Source organism: Gouania willdenowi, chromosome 4 (assembly GCF_900634775.1).
Source record: "Gouania willdenowi chromosome 4, fGouWil2.1, whole genome shotgun sequence".
In the NCBI taxonomy this organism is placed as follows: Eukaryota; Metazoa; Chordata; class Actinopteri; order Blenniiformes; family Gobiesocidae; genus Gouania; species Gouania willdenowi.
In genome coordinates, this window is record NC_041047.1 from 15,458,802 (window position 1) to 15,480,305 (window position 21,504).

The 21,504-nt window shown below is 37.3% G+C and overlaps 1 pseudogene; it reads right to left on the reverse strand.

Annotated features, from left to right (window-relative positions):
- Positions 1-9,450: 9,450 nt before the first annotated feature.
- The window catches only part of LOC114462073 (TSC22 domain family protein 4-like), a 35,419-nt pseudogene continuing 23,365 nt past the window's right edge, over positions 9,451-21,504 (reverse strand).

Here is a 21,504-nt window from a genome sequence, read left to right on the forward strand (position 1 = left end):
GGCTTTCCTCCCAATTGGGCTTCTTTTGACCACGTTCGCAGTGTTAATTTTGTCTAGTTTTAGTCAACTAAATGTTATTAAGATTTTAGTCGACCAAATCTGTTACAGATATAGTCAGCTAAAATATAAAGCATAGATCTTTTGATCGTTTGTAAACATTGTGACGTGTTCTGTTGGGCGGAGCTTAGCCTGGACGAAAAAACCACAATTTTCTTCGTTTTTTTCTGAGCACGAGAGTCCGCTGGAATCCTATACAACTTTAATTTACGTCCACTAACGTTATTCCTCCTATTATGGCACCCAAACACACAACAAGACATTTCTAGCCTCCACAGTCTCCTCCAAAATCTATAGAGTTTATGCTTTTTTTTAGTTACTTCAATATAAATCAAAACACATTTTTGATTTCCAAAAAAATAAACTTAGTTGCTTAGTTGTGATTGGATCCATGTGAACATTATAGATTAGTTTTTATTAGTCAACAAATATAACAATACATCTTGATTTTTTTTGTCATTAGTCGTGGTCTAGTTATTGTTACTTAAAAACTACAGTTTGAAGAAAACTATGAAGAAACATTTTAGTCAACAAAATGTACACTGCTCATTGGGCTGAGAAAAAGTTTGGGTTTGGATTATAAAAGTGGGGTTTGCGTAGTGTTACATCATTTAGCACGTTTTTGGAAAATATTTTGATATATTATAGTTGATATTGTATTGCAAAAAAATAAAATGGTGTGTCCTTGGACTAAATTCTTTCTAAATCTTTTATTGAAATGGTTGGAATCTGTCCAACTTTACACCGTGAGATAGTATTGGTTATACATATTTATATGATTATAAACAGGTTAAGAGTTCAAACACTGGTTCACTGAACTTAGTGTGATGGATTTAATTGTTATTGGGGAGTAATAGCTGATCAACTTAAAATAATATGTTACGGTTTCATTTATTCAGATTTTGAGTGAGTAATTGTCCTTCCGTATAGCACACACACAAACACACAAACACAATTGCATCCTATACACATTGAGAGAAGTGGAATTACTGTACATAACACTTCCTTCCTTCCTTCGTGCTGTGGGACATTAGAGGAAAATTAAGTTCCCTGGTTCATCATCCTCATTATGGAATGTTTTGCTGACAGGAAGAAAAATCTGTCAGAATGTTTTTATTGCATCAAGAAACATGTTAAATAATCAAAAGGACACATGCACACAAGGATTGTGTAGTAGTAGCACAATAATGACAAGAATAAGTAATTGTTGTCTTTTTTTTTTTTTTTTTTTTTAGAGTTTCTTAGCATATTTGCTTGTTTTTATTTGTATTAGATTTTTTTTTTTTTTTTAAGTCTTGTCATTGCATGTTTACAATTGATAGATCCCAGTGTGCCAAATTCATTTTAGTTCATGGGCCAAATACAGATCTGTTTAATCTCTAGTGGGCCAGAGATTTTTATGCGGGTAAACAAGTCATTTCAACATTATTGTGCCTAGTTTGCACTTCTACGAATAGATACAATACAAAATATGTAAGAAACTGTCAATATCCAAGCAATAAGTGATAAATATCAGTCCCTGCAGAATCATCACTTTAAATTTCCTAGATTTTTTGACCATTTTCTATTTAATGAATAATAAGAATTTTGAGTTTCTTCAACTGTTTAACATTAAAAATGACTGTAATCATGCGATATAAGAACTGGGAAAATTGTGAGTCCCTTCAAATACTGTTGAGTTTCATTTACTCAATAATTCATGTTTTCTGTCACTTTCTCCTGCGGGCCGAATTGGGTACTCTAAAGGGCCATGGGTTTGACACATGTGATTTACCTGAAAATAAAATATGAACTGGATTTTCTCTGGCTCAGCATTTTGAAATGTGTATTTTACTAGATATAGTTACATAACATCAAGTGTACACTGTTTCCATGAGAGAAGCCACAATGCAGAAGCCTTTGGGAATATTTCTACTTCCATTAGTAATCCTGTAGAAGTAACTGATACTTTTCAGGGGTTATTTTACAAATACTATATAACAAGTAATCCTGGGACCTGTGTTTAGTCTGATGGACTTACTACGAGCTAAACTGTGAGGTTTTTTTTTAGCACAAACAAAGACGGAAAAAGCAAAGTGTCTTGAATATTCTTCTCCACTTTTCATACCACAGCAGTTGCCATGAAATTATTGTATTAGAATAAATTGATTTGTACTGGTTAACCTTCACTTAGCAAAGGAGTGAGGTGTGTGATGTTTTATTTGAGTCATGATTATAGTCATTGTATCTTATGACAAGATTTGAACCTGCCAGTGCAGGATGACGAGTTAATTACAAAGAATATGAATGTTCACTTTATGTGATTCATGGAAAACACACCCATCTCTTAACACGGCCCCTAATGTGTGTCTATGAGTCACAGCTAAAACATGCTGCTGCAGGAGAACCGTGCATGTAGCAAGTCTGACCAGCTTTCCTGCAGCTAAAAGGCTTGTTCAGAGAATGAATATAAGAATACTGTTTATTAGTCATATTTTTTTATCAGAAAAAAAAACTTTAATTAGGTAAATAAGCATTTTCTTTTAATTATTCGTTTTATTTTTATTTATGAATGAATAGATTAAGCAACCAATACAATAAACTGCATACATATGCATACTATTGAACAACAACTTCTTCATAAAGAAATAGTGTCTTGAAGCTCCTCTGCTGATGAAATGTATTGCTTTTTCACAGAAAAGGGACACTCACCTGAAGGCAGACCAAAAAACAAAAAAAAAAATGTAGAGAAGATTTTTGACACATGGTAGATTTAGTGTCAGCTTAGAAACAAAGGTGAATCAGCGTGCACACACACTAAAGTGACTGCACACATTCTGTGTCGAGGAAAACATTCCCGTTGTTGGTTGACAGGATTTAAAAAGAAATGCAGATGAAATAAATTGTTTTATAAAGAAAGGAGGTAAGTTTTCAAGCTTATATACAGTAGGATACTTTCTGTCATTACATTTCATATTTGAGCAATAACAATAGCTTTCTCCAACCTAAAAACGTGAATCGAGGAGACATTTTATTATAGAAAAAATAAGTTAAATGAAGCAGTTTGACATGGAGTCTAAATGTGTCAAGATAACATTAGCTTTGCTAAGAGTTAGGGAGCGACCGGGGTGACCTGGCTACAGCTGATTGGTTTAGTCATTTTGGAGGAGCACAAAGTAGAGTTGCTGCTCCTCAGCATTAAATGCATCAAGTTAAATTGGCTTAAGTTAGGGCTGTGCAAAAAAAAAATCGATTTATCAAATTTGTAGATAAAAATTTTTATTTTGCAAATTCAAGTTTAAAATAATAATAATAATAATTTGTTTATTTATTTGTTTATTTCCCACCTCAGTTTTTTTGGACTTTTTTGCATTCCGTCTTTGTGGGTTACCGTAGTGCGATGTGAGGCAGCACCCTCTTTGTTTACATTTGTTTACCCTTTGAGTGGCTTTCATTTTTTAGAGAAGGGAAGAGTTTATTATTTTTTTAATTGAAATGCACTTCTGACAATATTTCTGATGTCTGCAGTCATTTTTAAATGCATTGAAAAAATAAAAATAAAAAATTGAATCAAAACTAAAATGTTTCTTTAAAAATCTGAGATTTTTTTTTACGCAAAATCGCCGAGCCCTAGTCTAGCTATTGGGTTTAGGGTTCCTTCTGTTCATCTTATTTTGAGGACATTATCTCAGCCTGTCAAGGAAAAGGTTAGGTGTCCCTTAAAGTGAGATAAAATCAGTTTTATTGTCTGATCTTTGCATCAATCAACACACGCCACAGCACTGAGTCTGCCCTACTGAAAGTGCAAAATGACATCGTGTTGTCTCTGGACTTTAAAAAACCAGTGTTGTAGGAAATGCTGGACCTCACTGCAGCATTCTATACAGTGGACCACTCCATCCTCCTGACCCACCTGGCCCAGCAGGTGGGCCTTCAGGGACCTGTGCTGCAGTGGTTCAAATCCTACCTAACGGACAGATCTTTTTCTGTAGTGATCTATGACTTTACATGGTTTAAGTCATACTTGGAGGAGCGAAGCTATTTTGTAAGCATTGGAAACTTTGAATCTGACAGATTACCAATGTCCTGTGGGGTTCCTCAGGGATCTGTTCTTGGACCTCTTCTGTTTAGCCTTTATATGCTTCCTTTAGGACAAATTTTACAGAACTGTAAGGTTGATTATCAGAGCTATGCAGATGACACACAACTATATCTATCACTGAACCCAGATGACTATGGTCCCATTGAGGTGTTGTGTGACTGTTTAGAAAAAGTAAACTGCTGGATGAGTGAAAACTTCCTTCAACTAAACCATGACAAGATGGAGGTGATTGTCTTTGGTAACAAGGAAAAGAGGACTGCTGTCAGCAAGTATCTTGAGTCTAGATCTTTAAAAGCTAAAGACCAAGTCAAAAACCTTGGTGTTCTGATTGACTCAGATCTTACATTCAGCAGTCAGATCAAATCTATCACAAAAACAGCCTTCTACCACCTAAAGAACATCTCCAGAGTGAAAGGTTTAATGACTCAGAAAGATCAGGAGAAACTGGTCCATGCTTTTATCTCCAGCAAACTGGACTATTGTAATGGTCTTCTGACAGGAATCCCCCAAAAGAGCATCAAACAGCTACAGCTGGTTCAGAACGCTGCAGCTCGGGTCTTAACCAGAACAAAGAGGTCAGAGCACATTACTCCAGTTTTAAAGTCTTTACACTGGCTCCCAGTCAGCCTCAGAATAGACTTTAAAGTTCTGCTGCTGGTGTATTAATCTGTGAATGGGTTTGGTCCAGAATACATCAGTGACATGTTAGTCAGGTATGAACCCAGCAGGTCTCTCAGATCTATGGACACAGATCAGATAGTGGAGCCCAGAGTTCACAGTAAACATGGTGATGCTGCTTTTAGTTGTTATGCTGCAAAGAAGTGGAACAAACTGCCAGCAGAGCTGAAGTCAGCATCCAATGTGAGTATTTTTAAATCAAAGTTAAAGGCACTTTTTTTCTCTACTGCATATGATTGAGAGAGAGATTTTTGGTCATGTTGTTGATGTAATGATGATTTTACTGATGGTTTTAATTGATTTTACTGATGATTTTAATTGATTTTACTGATGATTTTAAATGTTCTTATTGATTTTAAACAATTGAATGTTTTATCATGTAAAGCACATTGAGTTGCCTTGAGTATGAAATGCGCTATACAAATAAATTTGCCTTGCCTTGCCTTGCCTTACGTCCTCCACAGCCTCTCTGTCCTCTGGTGTGCCACAGGGTTCCATTTTAGGTCTTTAGGTTGTTTTCAGTTCCATCCATGGCCTTGCACCAGTGTATTTATGTGAAACTTTGACCCCTCACCAGACGAGCAGAGCCCTACGTTCTGCCCAACACTACCTGCTCGAGGTGCCCAGATCACGTCACAAACAGTGGGGTGATTGTGCTTTTGCTGTGGCAGCTCCAAAACTCTGGAACTCGTTGTCGCCTGAGTTACGTCCCATCAAAGACCTGCCCCTGTTCAAAGCCAAAGACTCAGCTGTTTAAAAAGGGCATTTGATACATAGTTCTGTGGCACTTTAAATGTGATAATGATCTGTATTTAATTTGTATTGGAAGGGCAAAATGTAATCAAATGGTTTGGACTAAACAGCTTCAGGTGAGATGATTTAGAAGATTCAGGAGAGATCCAGGACCTCATTCTATTTAAATGTGTTTGTTCACACACATTTGGAGCCAAATCAGACACATGGAGCTTCAAATCTTGCACAGTGTCTCTTTTACAGATTCAAAAGCTATAAAACAATATAAAATGTAAAGTTTAACTAATTCATCAATTAGATTAAAATACACAAACACAGTTGGTAAAAGTTCTTTACTTGTCTCAGTCTTTGTGCATTTTTAGTCTTGGCTGTAATGAACCATAAATCCTTTCTGAATCAGCACTGAAGCAACAGATAAGGAATGTGTCATCTTGGATTTCACACACACTCACTCACGAGGTGACGTCATTCACCCTCCGCCTGCAGGGGAAAAAAAAAAAACTCCATTGATGTGTTATTATAGATGTCAAAAGATGCAGAACAGACAGAACTTCCTGTTCTGGCTGATGTCCAATCACATCCTTAGAAATGAGGAGGAGCTGAGTTAGTATCGATGTTGAAATGTTTAATTTCAGAGTAAAACTGATGACTCAGGTTAATAGTTGATTAAATACTCAATAGATTTATTGACTGAAATGATCCATTAGCAAAAACCAGTTTATTCATATTCATCATAAATGCTTAGACTTACACTTACACTTTAATACTAAAGATTGTACTTGTACATTAGTGTACTTTTTTTTCTACTTCTTTCTGCCACAAAGTACTAATATTTTGTATATATTGATCAAAGTACATAATAAGGTCAAGTCATTGACTTGTGCTTACATTTAATTTAGTAGAATAAAAATGTTTTTAATTACACACGTTTGCTTTGACGTACTACCCGTTATAAACTTACATGTTCAAGATCATATAGTGCTGTAGTTTAAAAATTTACAGTAAATTGTTTGTGTGCTCAATTGCATTATCATTACCTTTATGTAGTTGTTAATTTTTTGTTACAAAGACGTGCGTTTTTCTTTTACAAGCAAACGCACACTTTTTCCTTTACCATTTTTGACAAAAAAGGACTTGATCTTTGAGAGACTATTATGTTTACATTTTTAGATGCAAATGTGCACTTTTTTTCTTTCATTTTTTCAGCAAAGAAGGACTGGATTTAGATTTTTGCCTTCCTGCCCTTAACATGAAGAGAAAATTTCATAATTTAAGCCTTTGAGGCTTTAAAAATATCAAATACACACATGAACTATACAGTTCTGCTGTTTGTGAGACATATTTTATCTATATTGACGAAAAATAATTTAGTCCCAAAACAATTTTAATAATCGACTGATATTTGTTAATGGCAGTGGTTGCATATTTTTTTTAAATCAAATTTGTTTCAAATGTTCACAAAGTAACAATAAGAGACAGCTCAGACATTTTTATGCTGCATTTTATTTGAACTAAATTTATATTTGAGAAAATGGTAGTATAGAATACAGTTGTTTGAGATTGTGTGCCATTTTATTTTTAAAATTGATTTGAGCAATAAATACAATAAAATTCTAAAATATATATAATCAGCAATTTTTTTTTTAATTTGGACATTTCAGGTGCTCTTATTTATTTCCAGGTGACCCCAAAGTTGAAAAACCCTTTTTTAGGGAATTACGTGGAGCTTAGTTTTCCTATAGTGAGTATAGTAATATTATACATGCTTCAGGCATCACACAGTGAGGCTAGGGTGTACAGTAGCCTGAAATCAAACAAAGAAATTGGTGTATAATCACTTTTACTGGCTCCTTCTGCCCATTTCCACTGGTCGGGTCATAATTTAATCTCAGATGTCCTTATTTCATTGTATTCACGTTCTGCTTTTCTTCCCAATTCATTCAGCTCAACACTATGACGTAAGTGAGGGTTTAGAACATCCTGGTGTTTGTCATTGTGCTTTAAGAAAGGAGTGAATGTGCAGAGAGAAAACACACGTATGTCATAATAAAACAGTAATTTATTTTTGACTGAAAACTAAAATTGTCTGAACAGCACATTACAAGGGCATCGTTAAGATATTTTCCGCAAGGCTCAGTGATCACGTTCACACAGTACATTTGGCATGTACGCAGCATCTCCTTCAATATGAATAACAGAAACAATAGAGGGGAAAGAAAAACAAACGCCCGTTTGAAATCACAGAATGAAAACAATCATGACAATGTAGATTGTATGATTTCCAAGTCATTTGGTTGTAATCGAGAGAACAGCCGGACTGCACAAGAGGCACCAGGATGTGACACAAACAAGACATGCCATGATACGCTCCTACAAAATCAACAGCTTTAGAAACTAGTTGCAGGTCATTTGTTGCACATGTCTAGGTGTTTTTCTTGCAAGCGGAATACAGACACATGACATTTACAGCCTGAATGATGCATTCAAGTGCAAACTCTGAGATAAACCCCTTTTCTCTACATGAGATTGAATTAATACATGAAAATGAATAAGGCCGACGTACACAAATCATTCAATTCTTAGTTTAAACCCTGTTTCTCGACCGTATCTGCCACCTTCTCTGCTCTCTTGCACATCGCTCACAAACCAATGGAAAAATAAGAATGCTGGTTTAAAAACATGAGGTAAGAAAGTGGTTGGATAATAAGGTCATGCAAAAGAGCAACAACAGAAAATCATATTCAAGCAAAGGACAGAGTAGAAAAGAAGTGTGCGTTTAAAAAAAGGGAAAAAAGACTTTTACACAGCTTTGTGTCTTTGGTTATAAAGTAGGTCAAACAACTTTCACAGCTTTTTATCCCCCAAACCAGGAAACCCCCTCCTCCCCTCCCAGTTCAATCGAGTTCTTCCTTTTTTTTTTGACAAAAGTCTCAAAAAAGATACTTAATATTTCTGTTTATCAAAATACCCACGTCACATTTCATCCGTCTCAACAGGCGTACAAACCCTCCCCGATCGTAATACTTTACAAAATATACATTCAACCTGAAGTTCACCTAATATAAGCTCGGCTTTAGTGTTTGCACTATCTGCATGAGTAGAAAGACAATTTATAGAATTTATTGCCAACTTAATGAGGTCTACTTTCCGCAAAAAGATAAAGAAAAAAAAAAATACCTGAAAGTTTCTAAAATACCAAAAAACAGAAGTGTATTTTTTTGTCTTTTTCAGTATCTCCATGACATTGTTCATTTACATGGTGAAAATAGCAGCCCTGAAATAAATAAATGCAAATACTAAAACTGAACTAATGTCAATTTATTCTGATTTATATCAACATTTGTTGGCTTTGAGAAAGAAAAACAAACAGAAAAATTACATCACAAGCGTCTGGTGCAGCTTTTTTTTTTCTTTAAAAAAAAAAAAGGCAAGGCTCTGATTTTGAACTCCTCCACTCAGGGAGAGCAGCTCCTCCAACCTGCTGATCGCTGCACCCCCGACCCACGACCCCTCCTGTGTCTCTGGAGGTTTTGGACGTGAGGAGAACGGCCTGTTGCAGGTGTTTACATGGCCGTCGTTACCTCGTTGGTCCCTCACAGGGTGAAAGCAGCATCTTCCACTTCTTGATGTGCTTTTGGCTCTCCTGCTTTCTTTTTTCTTCCTCTTTGCAGCGTCACAGCCAAGCAGCAGGCTAGATAAGACTTCACAAAGTGTCCCTTGATGTTGCGGTAACGGCCCCCTCCCTCAGCGGGAGCATGCAGAGCCTTTTCGGGTTAATGCTGTGGAGGGGGGACGGTAGTCGCAAACAGGATCCTCCGCTCCTGTCTGTGGGAGGTGTGTGTGCGTGTGTATTTGTGTGTGTGTGTGTTTGTTTGAATGCATCACGCTGAGGTGATGTTGGGCTGATGAGGGATGCTCTGCTGTCCACTTTCCTGGTGAGTCAGAGCGCCCATGTTGGTAGCGAGGAACGGGTGCTGGAGGAGCTGCAGGGGGGGGCGACGTGCTGCCGTGACTGAGCTGGGAGGATAACTGGTTGAGCTGCTCGGAGTTGGCCAGTGATTTTAGCACGGCGTTCTCACGCTCCAGCACCGAGTTCCTCTCATACAGCTCCTTGATCTGCTCCTTCATCACCTCCACCTCCTCACGGACAGCGTACATCAGATGGCTCTTCACCAAGTCCTGAAAAAACACCAAAGACTCAAATTAGCACCACTCATAACCTACATACTTTCCTCACAGACAGAACACGAGAGGATGAAGAGATAAGACGACATATTTCTGCAACACGTTTCAGTTACTGTAAGTCTCAGGTGTCAAACTCAAGGCCCGGGGGCCAAAACCGGCCCTTTAGAGCAGTGGTTCTCAAACAGTTTTGGCTTAAGTCCCCCTTCATCTTACTTTTGAATCCAAGTACCCCCTTTGTCCGACTACTGCATTTTGCTCAATATACTATGAAAAAAAAACTATAGAACATAATGATGGAATGAATGAGTGATAACGAAAGAATCTCATTTTGTGAAATGAAACTGTATTTATGATGTGGGACCAAGACGTATCCTTGTATTTTCAGTTCATGTTCTAATCAAGATCATTTCTATCATCATTTTGTGTGTTTTCTTTGTCATTTTGTGTATTTTGTTGTTGTTTGTCTGTTCCTTTTATGATTCAGTAAATTATTCTCTAATTTTGTGTGTTTTTGTTGTTGTTTTCGTGTAAGTTTTTACAGTTATTTGGTTGTTTCTTATGTCATTTTGTATGTTTCTCTATTTTTGTGTATTTTGTGTATTTTTCTCTTATTTAGTGTGTCTTTGTTGTCATTACATGTGTTGCTGGTAATAGTATGTTTCTCTCTTAGTGTGTGTTTTTGGTGCCATTTTGTGTGCTTTGTTATTGTTTGTCTGTTCTTTTTATTATTCAGTATATTTTTCTCTTATTTTGTGTGTTTTTATTGTCGTTTTGTGAGTTGCTTGTTATATTTTTTATTAAAAATAAAACATCATAAATCCCCATATTTTAATGCTTTCATTTGTTAATTTTCCTCTCTCTCTCTCCTACGCATCCCCTGTAGTGCCAGCGCGTACCACTAAGGGTACACGCACCCACATATGAGAAACACTGCTTTAGAGCATCCAATTCCGCTTGCAGGAGACAGTAAAAATTACAGGGAAAACATGAGTTATTGTGTAAATTACTAAATAATCCAGTTGTAGATATCTCAAATTCACCAATTTAATGGAACTAAGACATTTTTAGGGGCCTGCAGTTTTTTCTTGTTTATTTCACATGAAGGCAGTCATTTGTTTTTATTGCAAATTGTGGAAAGAACTCTCAATTCTTCCACAATTCTTGCAATTTCTCACAAACAATTCCACAAAATTCCTCTTAATTACACAAAAATTGGTTACAAAATCAAATCTTTTTGAAGTGAAGATCTGGCAGGAACTGAAATTAGAAACTCGGGCACAATTGTGTTAATTTTTTCATTTTCCTACATAAAATCAGCGCAATTGAGAATAAATCAGCCAATATTTGGCCCCTAAACTAAAATGACATTGACGTCCCTGAGTTAAGTGGTGCAGTCAATCAAGTAAAAAAACAACACGTGTCGTAAGTGCACGAGTCACACAAAGTGGAGTCCTGAATGTCACAAGAACATGGTGGAGCAACGTCTGTGACTTTGGTAATCATCAAAAATATAAAGGAATTAAAAAATAAATAAAAATGCTTACCATAGCTTGCTCAATCTTGTTATCGATGGCAACCACACTGGCCCCAGAAGCACTGTGGAGGAAAAGAAACACAATCATCAACGTGAGATACTTTTAACAAATAGATTAGTGAGAATAAACAGGTTCAAACACCATACACAATCACACAGCAAACCTGTGTTTGTCACATATAATGCTGCTTCTCATTAAAAAAAAAAAAAAAAAGACAAAGCACAGTAGAAAAGTGAGAAATGTGAACAAAACCTAATGTGAGCTAAATCTGACTCCAACATACAGTCACAGTAAGTTTATTTCTTATGCAGATAACCTTATGTTTACTAATAGGTAAATCTGACATTGTGTTGTTTTGTGTACTTAATGAATATTGCCTATAAATAGTGCAGCTACACGGAGCTGAAAAAGTCAACATTATGATAGAACAGAGCAGCAGCTAAGCTAACACAGCTAGCTACCATATACTATATACAGGACACCAGCAGCATAGAGACCCACATATTCACTCATGTGCTCCGTTTTGACATCACACAACCAGCATGTTGTGGCACTATAAAATTTCACGCGTTAATGCTCCTTAAACGTCACAGATGATACCAAATGTCATCATTAAGCAGTCGCACAGATAAAACAACAACAATAGAGATGTTAGGACAGCAGCAGTGGCAACAAACCAGCTGGAAAATAAACCCTGTTAAAACAGCCCAGTGGGAACTTTGATTTATCTGCTAAACTTTGATCAAGAGGAACTTTTATGTGTAATAATCAAACACCACCATCAGCTGAGTAGCAGGGTATTGGGTATGTTCTCAGTTTCAGAGTTCCTTTGTACTTGTACTTAAGCATTTTATGTAGGACTTACTTGTACTTGAACGCAATTTCAGTCAAATAACAGTGCTTCTACTTGAATAGGATATATTTGTACTCTTTACACATAGACTAAGACTAAACACCGCCACTTCTGTCCGATAGATAGCGCTGTATCCCTGTGGAGCACACACTCCGGAGCCTCGTGAGTGGCCACTGCTTAAAACGGAAGACTTGTTGTTTACATTAACTATATATATAATGCATACATTTAAAAAGCATTATTGATTCTTTGGAATAACGTTTTGTGTGTGTCTGTGTAATTTGTAAATATCCTGATGTCAGCACACTGGATCCAACCACGTGTTGGAGGCTCCCCTTTATTTACATGGAAGCGTGTCAAAACGCACGTACGGCGCGGAGCCCCCGGGATGCACGTACCACACAACCACGTCCTACACGCGCACACATTCATTCGCACATGTACAGTACGTATACGCAGACACGTGCAGGGGGGGATGTATGTATTTACACTGATTAGCAGCAGCTGGTGATCCATAGGCTGCTACACAGTGGATGCACCAAATGTGTTAAAAGTTAAAGTTACACAGTCGAAGCGCGCGCATACACTCAGAAATACTACATATGCTACAAGTGATATATTATAAGCGTCATTACCTGCTGCATCTTGGCTCTGTAAGCCATCAGTCGTCCTGGGTAGGTCGTGAGCACCCCGGGGAGCACGGCAGGCTGTAGCTCATTTTGCTGCGCATGGTTGTTGTTGTTTTTTTGTTTTGTTTTTTTAAAGTATCTAAAGTTGCTCTCACTCACTGACTGGATCACCAAGCGTAAACACACCAGTGACTCCTGTTCAACAAGTGACTGAGCGTTTCCAACAACTGTCAGTTTGATCACATAGTGAGGAGGAGGAGGAGGGTTCTTCTCCGTCCTCCTCCCCTCACACGACACAGTCTCTACTCGGCGGAAACCCACGGTGTTGCGCAACTTCAACTATTCACTGTGACTGCAGAGAATTGTGCTGAGAAGCTCCAGAGAATTGTCAGACTTATTTAACAAAAGCTGGTCGGTAATTCAAAGCAGACACTAATTAAAAAAAAAAGACTGACTGACCCAGGTTTTACTGCTCAAAACCAGTGTTTTTCAACCCTAAAAACATTTAAAAATAAAAAAATAAAGGTATATATTTGCCTTTAAAAAAAAAAAATCAAATACATATCACACAATAAATATCAAATACCGGTATCCTAAACTTTCTCAAGTACAAATCTAGTTTAAATAAAATGCAGTATAAAAATATCTGAGGTGACTACTCTATAATTCTACGAGTCTTTGGGGTGACCGGACATTTGTGCTATCAAAATGGGATCACGACCCAAAAAAAGTTGGGATTATATTTACTGATGAAACCAGTGTTTTTCAACCTTAAAAACATAATAAAAATAAATAAATAAATAAATAATAATAATAATAACAGGTTAAAAAAATGGATTTATATTATATATTTTCCTTTAAAAAAATATTTTTTTCATACACACGTCACACACCAATAAATATCAATAACTGTATCCTAAACTTTCTCAAGTATAAATCTAGTTCAAATAAAATGCAGTATAAAAATAGCTGTAGGTGGCTACACACTTGAATAAACTTGATCAAAAACTAATTCTAAGACAGAGAAAAAATGTCTCTGGGGGTCACCGGACATTTGTGATATCAAAATGGAGTCGCGGCACGAAAAAAGATAAGAAACCTCTGGCTTAAACTCTAAGCCAGCACTCACACAGTATTTAGTCATTTTAAATAGTTCAAAAAGCATTTTTGAAGTATCGAAATTTTAAAATTTAGAACTCAAAAGACAAAGTGTTTTTGAATCCTGAAGTCGGATTTCTTTGCAATTTTTTGTTCCCTTTTAGGCTTAATTTGTTTTCTGTTGAATCTCTTCCCTTGAGCACAACAATGATTTTAATATAAACCTTTGCTGGCTGCTAAAGTCTTTTTCTGTGTGTAACCTGTTAGTTCAAATTGAACCTACTCAATTCATTCTTGTACTTCATGCCCTTGTGATAACACAAGGAGATTACCTTTTCAATGGGTTATCGACACGTTCTATTCATTCACACCTTAAGCAATCCTGATGTTAAGAAAGCACACTGATGTAAAGCTAGACATTGTTGACTTACTCCCTGAAATTTAAAACGCAGTTAAATAATAGGTAATACGTATTGTTCTTTTATGAATAAAATAAGGGGAAAAAGGAATCCTCATATTTCTCTGCTGATTCCCTTGTTATTGTAACAAATCAAAAAAAAAGAGAAAACAAACAACAGTCTGGAGTTCCTGTTACAGTGCCTGAATTTAAACCAATCACATCAAAAAAGAAGTCTGAACATGGACTTCAACAGAAAAAGCATACAAAGTATAAAATATAAATATCTCAGACAAATACCAACACCATTTTCCACTTGGTGAAGACAAAATAGAAGCCACAAAAACAAACAGCAACTCAACGCAGCTTCAGTACAGTTTGGCAGAGCGTCTGACAGGAGTAAAAATCCAAGCGTGTACACTTAAGGCAGTCATGGACAGCAGATGGTTTCCCTCCAAAATTGCATTACAATCCTTTCTCAGTATCTTTCTTATGACTATAAGACCTATAAACCATGCAAAGCTAAATTGCCCTTGCACTTAGATTTTATGTTTTGAAACTGGACGTTATGTATAGCTCGACAAATCCACGTGCATGTGATGACAGCTAAATAAAGGAGCTGCATATCTCGCTCACATGTGTGATTCTAACACTGATAATGAGAGAACATTCATCACTTTGAAGCTCAACACATCTGGTACAGTCAGAGGAAAGGACGCAAGCTTTGGTTGGAATGTGGTTTTTTGTACAAAACAAAAAAACAAGAGTCACGCAGGTTGAATCAAATAAGCTTGTTGAGTTACTGCTTGATCTGCCAGAGTGACTGCAGTTGTTGACATTCAGTATCCAAAGAAAACAAAGCAAACTGCACATTTCATTCGAGGAGGGGGACACGTGGTGGTTTATATAAGGACCACTGACAGAGTTCACCTCTATGCCGTCCCACTCAGACTGCAGCAGTCCACAGATGCTCCCACCCTCCTACACATGGCCAATAGGCCAATAGGGGACGAATTCCACCTCTGGGCCCCGAGGCCGGAGCATCAGTACCCGGATATGTGTCAGAGCCACCTTTATGCTGGGCCACCACAGAGGCCCAGGCTCTGAGGTTCCATAAACACAGGGGCCAGGCTTTATAGGTTTTACAGCAGCTCCATCAGCTCTTCTACCACCAACTCTAGAAAGACAGCCAGAGCTCGTCGACGGGATGCATACAAGCTCCATTTTCTATAAAGGTCTGCTTACTATCAAACACATGAATCAGCAAAGTATGGTTCTTTTCCTACAAGTGATTAACTCGTAGACTCACGGAAACACAAATCCAATGTGTTCCCCATCAGGACACAGATGCACAGGCACACGTTCCCCTCCAAAAGAATACAAACATTCACTGAGTGAGAGACAGCTGAATAAATCAACCTCAGTCCAGCAGTGTTAAACCCCCCCACCCCACTGTAATTTGTGGAGCTCCAAACAATAGAAATCCGAAGGGGGCTGAAACCACAAATGAATTAGCTCACTGTTATTCTCTGGAGTTTGGTTCAAGGAGCTCATTTTACGACACGTAGTTTCACTGCTAAACCACCAGGTGAGAGCAGAGACCCCCCATGACCTGTGATAGAAATAAAAAGTGAAATGCACATTAATACAGAAGCAGCTCAGTCATGACGTTAGTTTAAGAACTTAATGTGTTCATTATTATGAGATCAAATGATACATTTTTCTACTTTGACTCACCTGCTTTTTAAAGACTCCCCACTTTACCAAATGTATTAGGGTGCCAGTTAGGTTTCTCCACCCTTAACTTGTTCATCTATGTTTGACTTTTTCTATGTAATGAAATGTTAAACCAGTGAGAATTAGGAGCACAACATTGTCGCTGAAGCACAAAACGTTTCTTACAATAGACCAAGGGCCAAGTACCAGTACATAAGAACAACCCAACACCACATCTGTGCTCTAGAGTCAAGTGGGAGCATGCTTGCTTTACACGTCTACAGCCAATGAATCTTCAAGAGAAACCAATGAATGCTGTACAGATCTTAGCACTGGGCTAACCTGAAGTCTCTACTATGATAGAAAGTCTGTGGCCTTGTCAAACTCTTTGGGGTCAAGTTGCTGTTGTCGCCGATTCCACTTTGTTAAGACCTCAGTTAATGAAAGAATTTTTAGTATTGAAAAAAACTTCGATGTGCCGCTTCCTAGTCAAGACTGACAGTCGCACCGTCACTTCCTATATTTGGTCTCCCTTCCTATGTTTTCCAAAGGAAATCCTAAAACAATCACTGCAGAAAAGTCAATAATAATAATTAAAAATAGCCCACAATCACACAATGCCACAACCTGCGCTAATGCGCTACATAAACACAGAGATGACTCCGCTCCGTCTCCATCTGTGAGCGCTCAGAGCCGTCATGTCACTGGTAACTTACCAGTAAAGATGTGTAATATGTGAAGATATGAGAAAATATACGCATCTAAAACAGAGCAGTCGGGTGTACAGCCTGATCATGTGAACAATTTGGGGAAACTGTTTACAACAGTCACATAACCAAAAGGGACCTTCAGGGGAGCGCTAAGTGAAAGTTACTTAGTTCTGCTTTAATGGTACTAAAGTAGAATTTGCTGAGCTTTTAAGGGTATTAAAAAATAAAAGAAGCGGTCTGCATGCTTTTGGTACCAGAAGTTGATTTCATTAACAACAGAAGGAAATGAAAACATCTGAATATAATCTTGTGGAAGGCATTCCTAAAACAGTTAGCTATCAAATGTAATTAACATTTAATGTGTTGCATTGTACCCATTATTGTACTTTCCTGCCTTTTACACTAGAATTGTTAAAATTATTGTCATCATCCCTTCAATTATTGCTGGTTCATCACATGGGTGTGCAAAAATAAGCAAATTTGTTGTGTTTGAATACAGATTTTCAAGTGCACGTTAAGCCCAAAGAAAGTAATATTTCATTATGCAGATGTTAGTCAGAAACCATAATGACTTTTGCTTGTTTATATTTATAGCAACCAACACTGAACATTTCAAAACAAAAGCTACAAAAAATCTCTCCAATGAAAACATTGACTTTTTGTTCACAGTTATGTCTCTCTCAGCTCGTTGCAATACTGAATAGTGTAGGTGTTTTTGAAAAGATGAAAAAAAAAAACAAAAACAAGAACAGACGCGGTACAAAAACTAGGCTTCACAACACTATGCTCCACTATTGATAAACCTTTGAAAACAAAGAAACTAGTATCTTAAAGCTGCTATCCGGAGTTTCTGAGAAACGTCTCGATGTCCCGCCCTTAACGTCCTCACTTCATACCCTTGCCTCTGCCAAACTACCTGAAGCCACACCTCTACTTTTCTGCATGCGCATCGTGGAAGATAACAAGGTTGCTTCCAGTCGCATTGATATAGGTCTATGGGTCAGGTAAGAGCCAAAATCATATTTACCTGTTTGCTGTTGTGACGCGCGGCCTTGTTTCCGTGCACAGTTCCGCATTCACTTTGATTGACAGTCTCAAAAACAGGAAGTCAAAGCCTATTCGTTGGGCGCACTCGGCGATTCTTTCATTTTGTATAAGGGTCTAAAGGACAAAGGAGGTACTTATATACATTAATGTAATTGAAAGACCACCGGCAGTAGACCATAGTAAAAAACTAGTTACATATTTTTTCGCATTTCAAAAGAATCATACATAAACATAGATTTCTCAGAAACTCTGGATATCAGCTTTTAACAGTGAGTTTCCTTGTGGTAGTTATCAGTCAGAAAAATCCAGTTGATTTTTTTCAATATCTACAGAAAAGGGTTGTGGCCAAACTAACCTCAGTCTGTCTAATTTCAGTTACTTTATGTTAGGGAAGTAACGATTCACTCAACTCCCGATACGATTCGATTCACGATACTGGGTTCACGATACAATTCTCTCACAATTTATTTTACAAAATGGGACTGTAGACAAATGATGACTGAAAAATATTCCTTTATTTTTTTGGGGGAAAAAAAACTAGACAATAATGTACCATTTTCCTTTTATTTTTCATTGGCAGAAGAATCCCTTGATAAACTATTTAAAACAATGCAATTTAACTAAAAATAAATCTTGAATTAAATAAATAAAGGAATAATACAAATGAAGAAGAAGCCTATTAATTTAAATTCGGGTTCTATAGTAAACAATGGAAAACTGCATAATAGTTATTTTTCTTTTTGGACTTTAAAAAAAAAAAAAAACAGTCATGGCATTGTATTTACATCAGATATTTGTTTGGACCAGCAGAGGGCACTAGTAACCCAGTGGTCAGTTGGCATGCAGATTCTTGCAGTGAAGAAGAGATGCTATGCGTTAGCAGACAGAGCTAATAGAAAAACGTGACTTTTACAGATATTCACGTAATATTGCAGATATTCTTTCACTGCTAAAGTGGTAAGGAATCATTTATGAACATGTTTAAGAGTAGAAAGCGGCCAGAAAGAAAGTAGTATCCTCTTGTCCTATGGACAAGAGGATAAATATATAGTGCCTCTGCTGTTTAAAAAAAGTACTGCAATTCAGTTTTCAGATAATCAATGTGAACTATGATACCTATGAATCGATTTTTAACTGCCTTACGATTAATCGTTACAATCCTACTTTATGTAGTTAATGCAATATAAACAACTGATTTTATCATAATTAATTTTTCTATCGTGGTCAACTACAGAAAAAATAATGAATTCAATATTTGGCCCTATTATGTAATAATAATAATGATAATAATAAAATCTAAGCACCGACAACACACACAAACAAGACACTCACTCCCTCCCCTTCAATCATTATTATAAGCATATTCCTTCTTATTTACTGTACTGCACTGTTTCAAACAACGTTGATAATCACAGGATGCTTGAAGTTCATGTTTGTCTGCACACGGTGGGATTTCTGAAGTGGTGTTACTGGGACGATTGAGGGCAAACAGAGACACAATGGAAACTAAACAAAATAAGACAAAACTTAGGGGAAATGGGAAGTTGAACTTTTCCAGCACTAAATCAAAGCCATGAGTAGGTGCGTCTGTTGCTACTGGGCTTCCTCATAAACAAACTAAAAGAACTGGTCCATTCACACCCTCATCTGTTGTTACGTAACTACTAGACTGGTGCACAAGCAACTTCTAATCCAGCATGTCCGCACAACCTCCCCAAAGACATGGGCAATTAAAATCGGCATCTTTGTGTATAACCCGGATGAGAGGGAGCATGAGAAGCAATTGGAGTCCTCTGGGGGCTTAAACTCTCGCAGGAATAGGATCTGAATTCTACAGACAGCAGATGAACTTTATTCATCACTGATAATTTCAGAGGTTTATGGAAGGTTATTTTGGCCTCTCTACGGACTAAAATAACTGTTGACAGAGGTTGTTGAGCAACAGTAGCAGCGATAAAGAGAGCCTCAGTCCAGCACTACCATGACACACCACATGGAAACACTGTGGTGCTAACAGGGCAAGAGTCCCCTCAGCTTAAATAATCACCCCAACAACAGCCAGATCCTCAATATGTGTTAAAATTCCTGCATCCGTACACAGAGGCATTAGTATAACAGCACTTTCGGAAGCATAACCCTGGCACCTTCGAGTTAACAGGCCTCCGTATGATGTGTAGCATTTGTCAATCGATCACAGGCTTTGTCTCGTGTAAGATATCTTTCTAAAGATTAGTGTTGGCTGTACAAATGGTGCCAAACGCACATCCGACTTTTTGATAAAGTTACAAAACATAATATGATAATGAACAATGACTCTTGAAATGTAGCCACATTGCAGGGCATGATTTAAAGGGAGAAGCAAAAACTGTGCCAGAACAGCTGAAAGGAAAAAATACTTTAAAATAGGAGATTTAATTTTTTCAGTCACTATTATGCAAGTTTTAATCTTAAAAAAAAGAGGACTCTTGTATTTGTAATTAAAAGTTCATTATGACCAGCTTCTTTAAACCCTTTGTAGTAAAATATTTGTACAATATCAGAGATTTCCAAAGCTGCAGTCTTTAATATTTTCCCCATTTCTCAGCTTGGATAGTGCTGTGGCAATTGTTGATAGAAGTTTACTGATGAAGAGTAGAGGCCAGTGAATGAATATAGTCATTATGTCTCAGGTGAAATGTTTTGATATGATGCCAGTTTGGAAAAATCCTGTGTGCACTTAGCAAACCTTTCCTGGATAAAAAAACAGGTCAGATTTCAGCCCAGTTTCCAAAGATAAAGTTAACAACAAGTGGGAAAAATTACCACTGAACAGTAATATCATTGAGACATCGGCTGGTTATGCAACTGGTAAATGTCTTCAATCATTATGATGACCATCCATCAATCCTTTCCAGCAATTTAGGGGGCAAGTTAAGTTTGCACTGCACAGCTTCACGTTATGTCATACCCATCTAACCACAGGAGTGAGAGAGGGGTGATACCACTACTGAGTAATCCTCTCAAAATTGTGTACTTACTGAATGAAAAGACGCCAAGTCCACTGAGGATGTACCAGACAAGCTGATACAAATTACAATATCTTCCTGTGTGTGGTTGTCTGTGTCTCTCTCTTCTCTGTTTCAGGCGTCTTGAAGCTGGAGTTGACAGTTCCTGATCAATGGTTCACAGCCCAACTAGTCTGGGACACTCTGATGGTCTATCTCTCTATCCCGTTCGGTTCACCATGTCTACTAAGCCCAACCAGTCAAAGCAGATGGTTGCCACCTCTGAACCTGGTTCTGCTGGAGATTTCTGCCTGTTAAAAGGAACTTTTTTCTTCTCACTGTCGCTAAATGCTTGTTCATGTGGATCGTGTTGGGTTTTTTCCCTTATTATTATAAAGTTTATATTTTGAAAACGCTATGAGATGACCTTTGTTGTAATCTGCACGATATAAATAAAGATTGATAGCTGCTAAGATACTTAAAAGTAAATGAAAAATAATTGGGTTTTAACTGGGAGCTTTCTCATGATGAAATGTTTGTTCCTTGTCTTTCTCATCATAATAATACATGTTTGCTTCAGTGCTATAAACAGCGGTCAAAAAATCTGGTCAGGCTTAAATAAAGCTGTGTAACAGTTCTGCCTGTGACCACAGGTCAGGTGAACAAGGCCAGACATAACTCTGTCTAATCTTTATTGTCCTCAATCATAAAGTAATTCATTGTGGAAAAGGGCCGTAAAAGGGTTGCTGCTCCACTGCAGTGGCTTGTGCTGAAATTATCC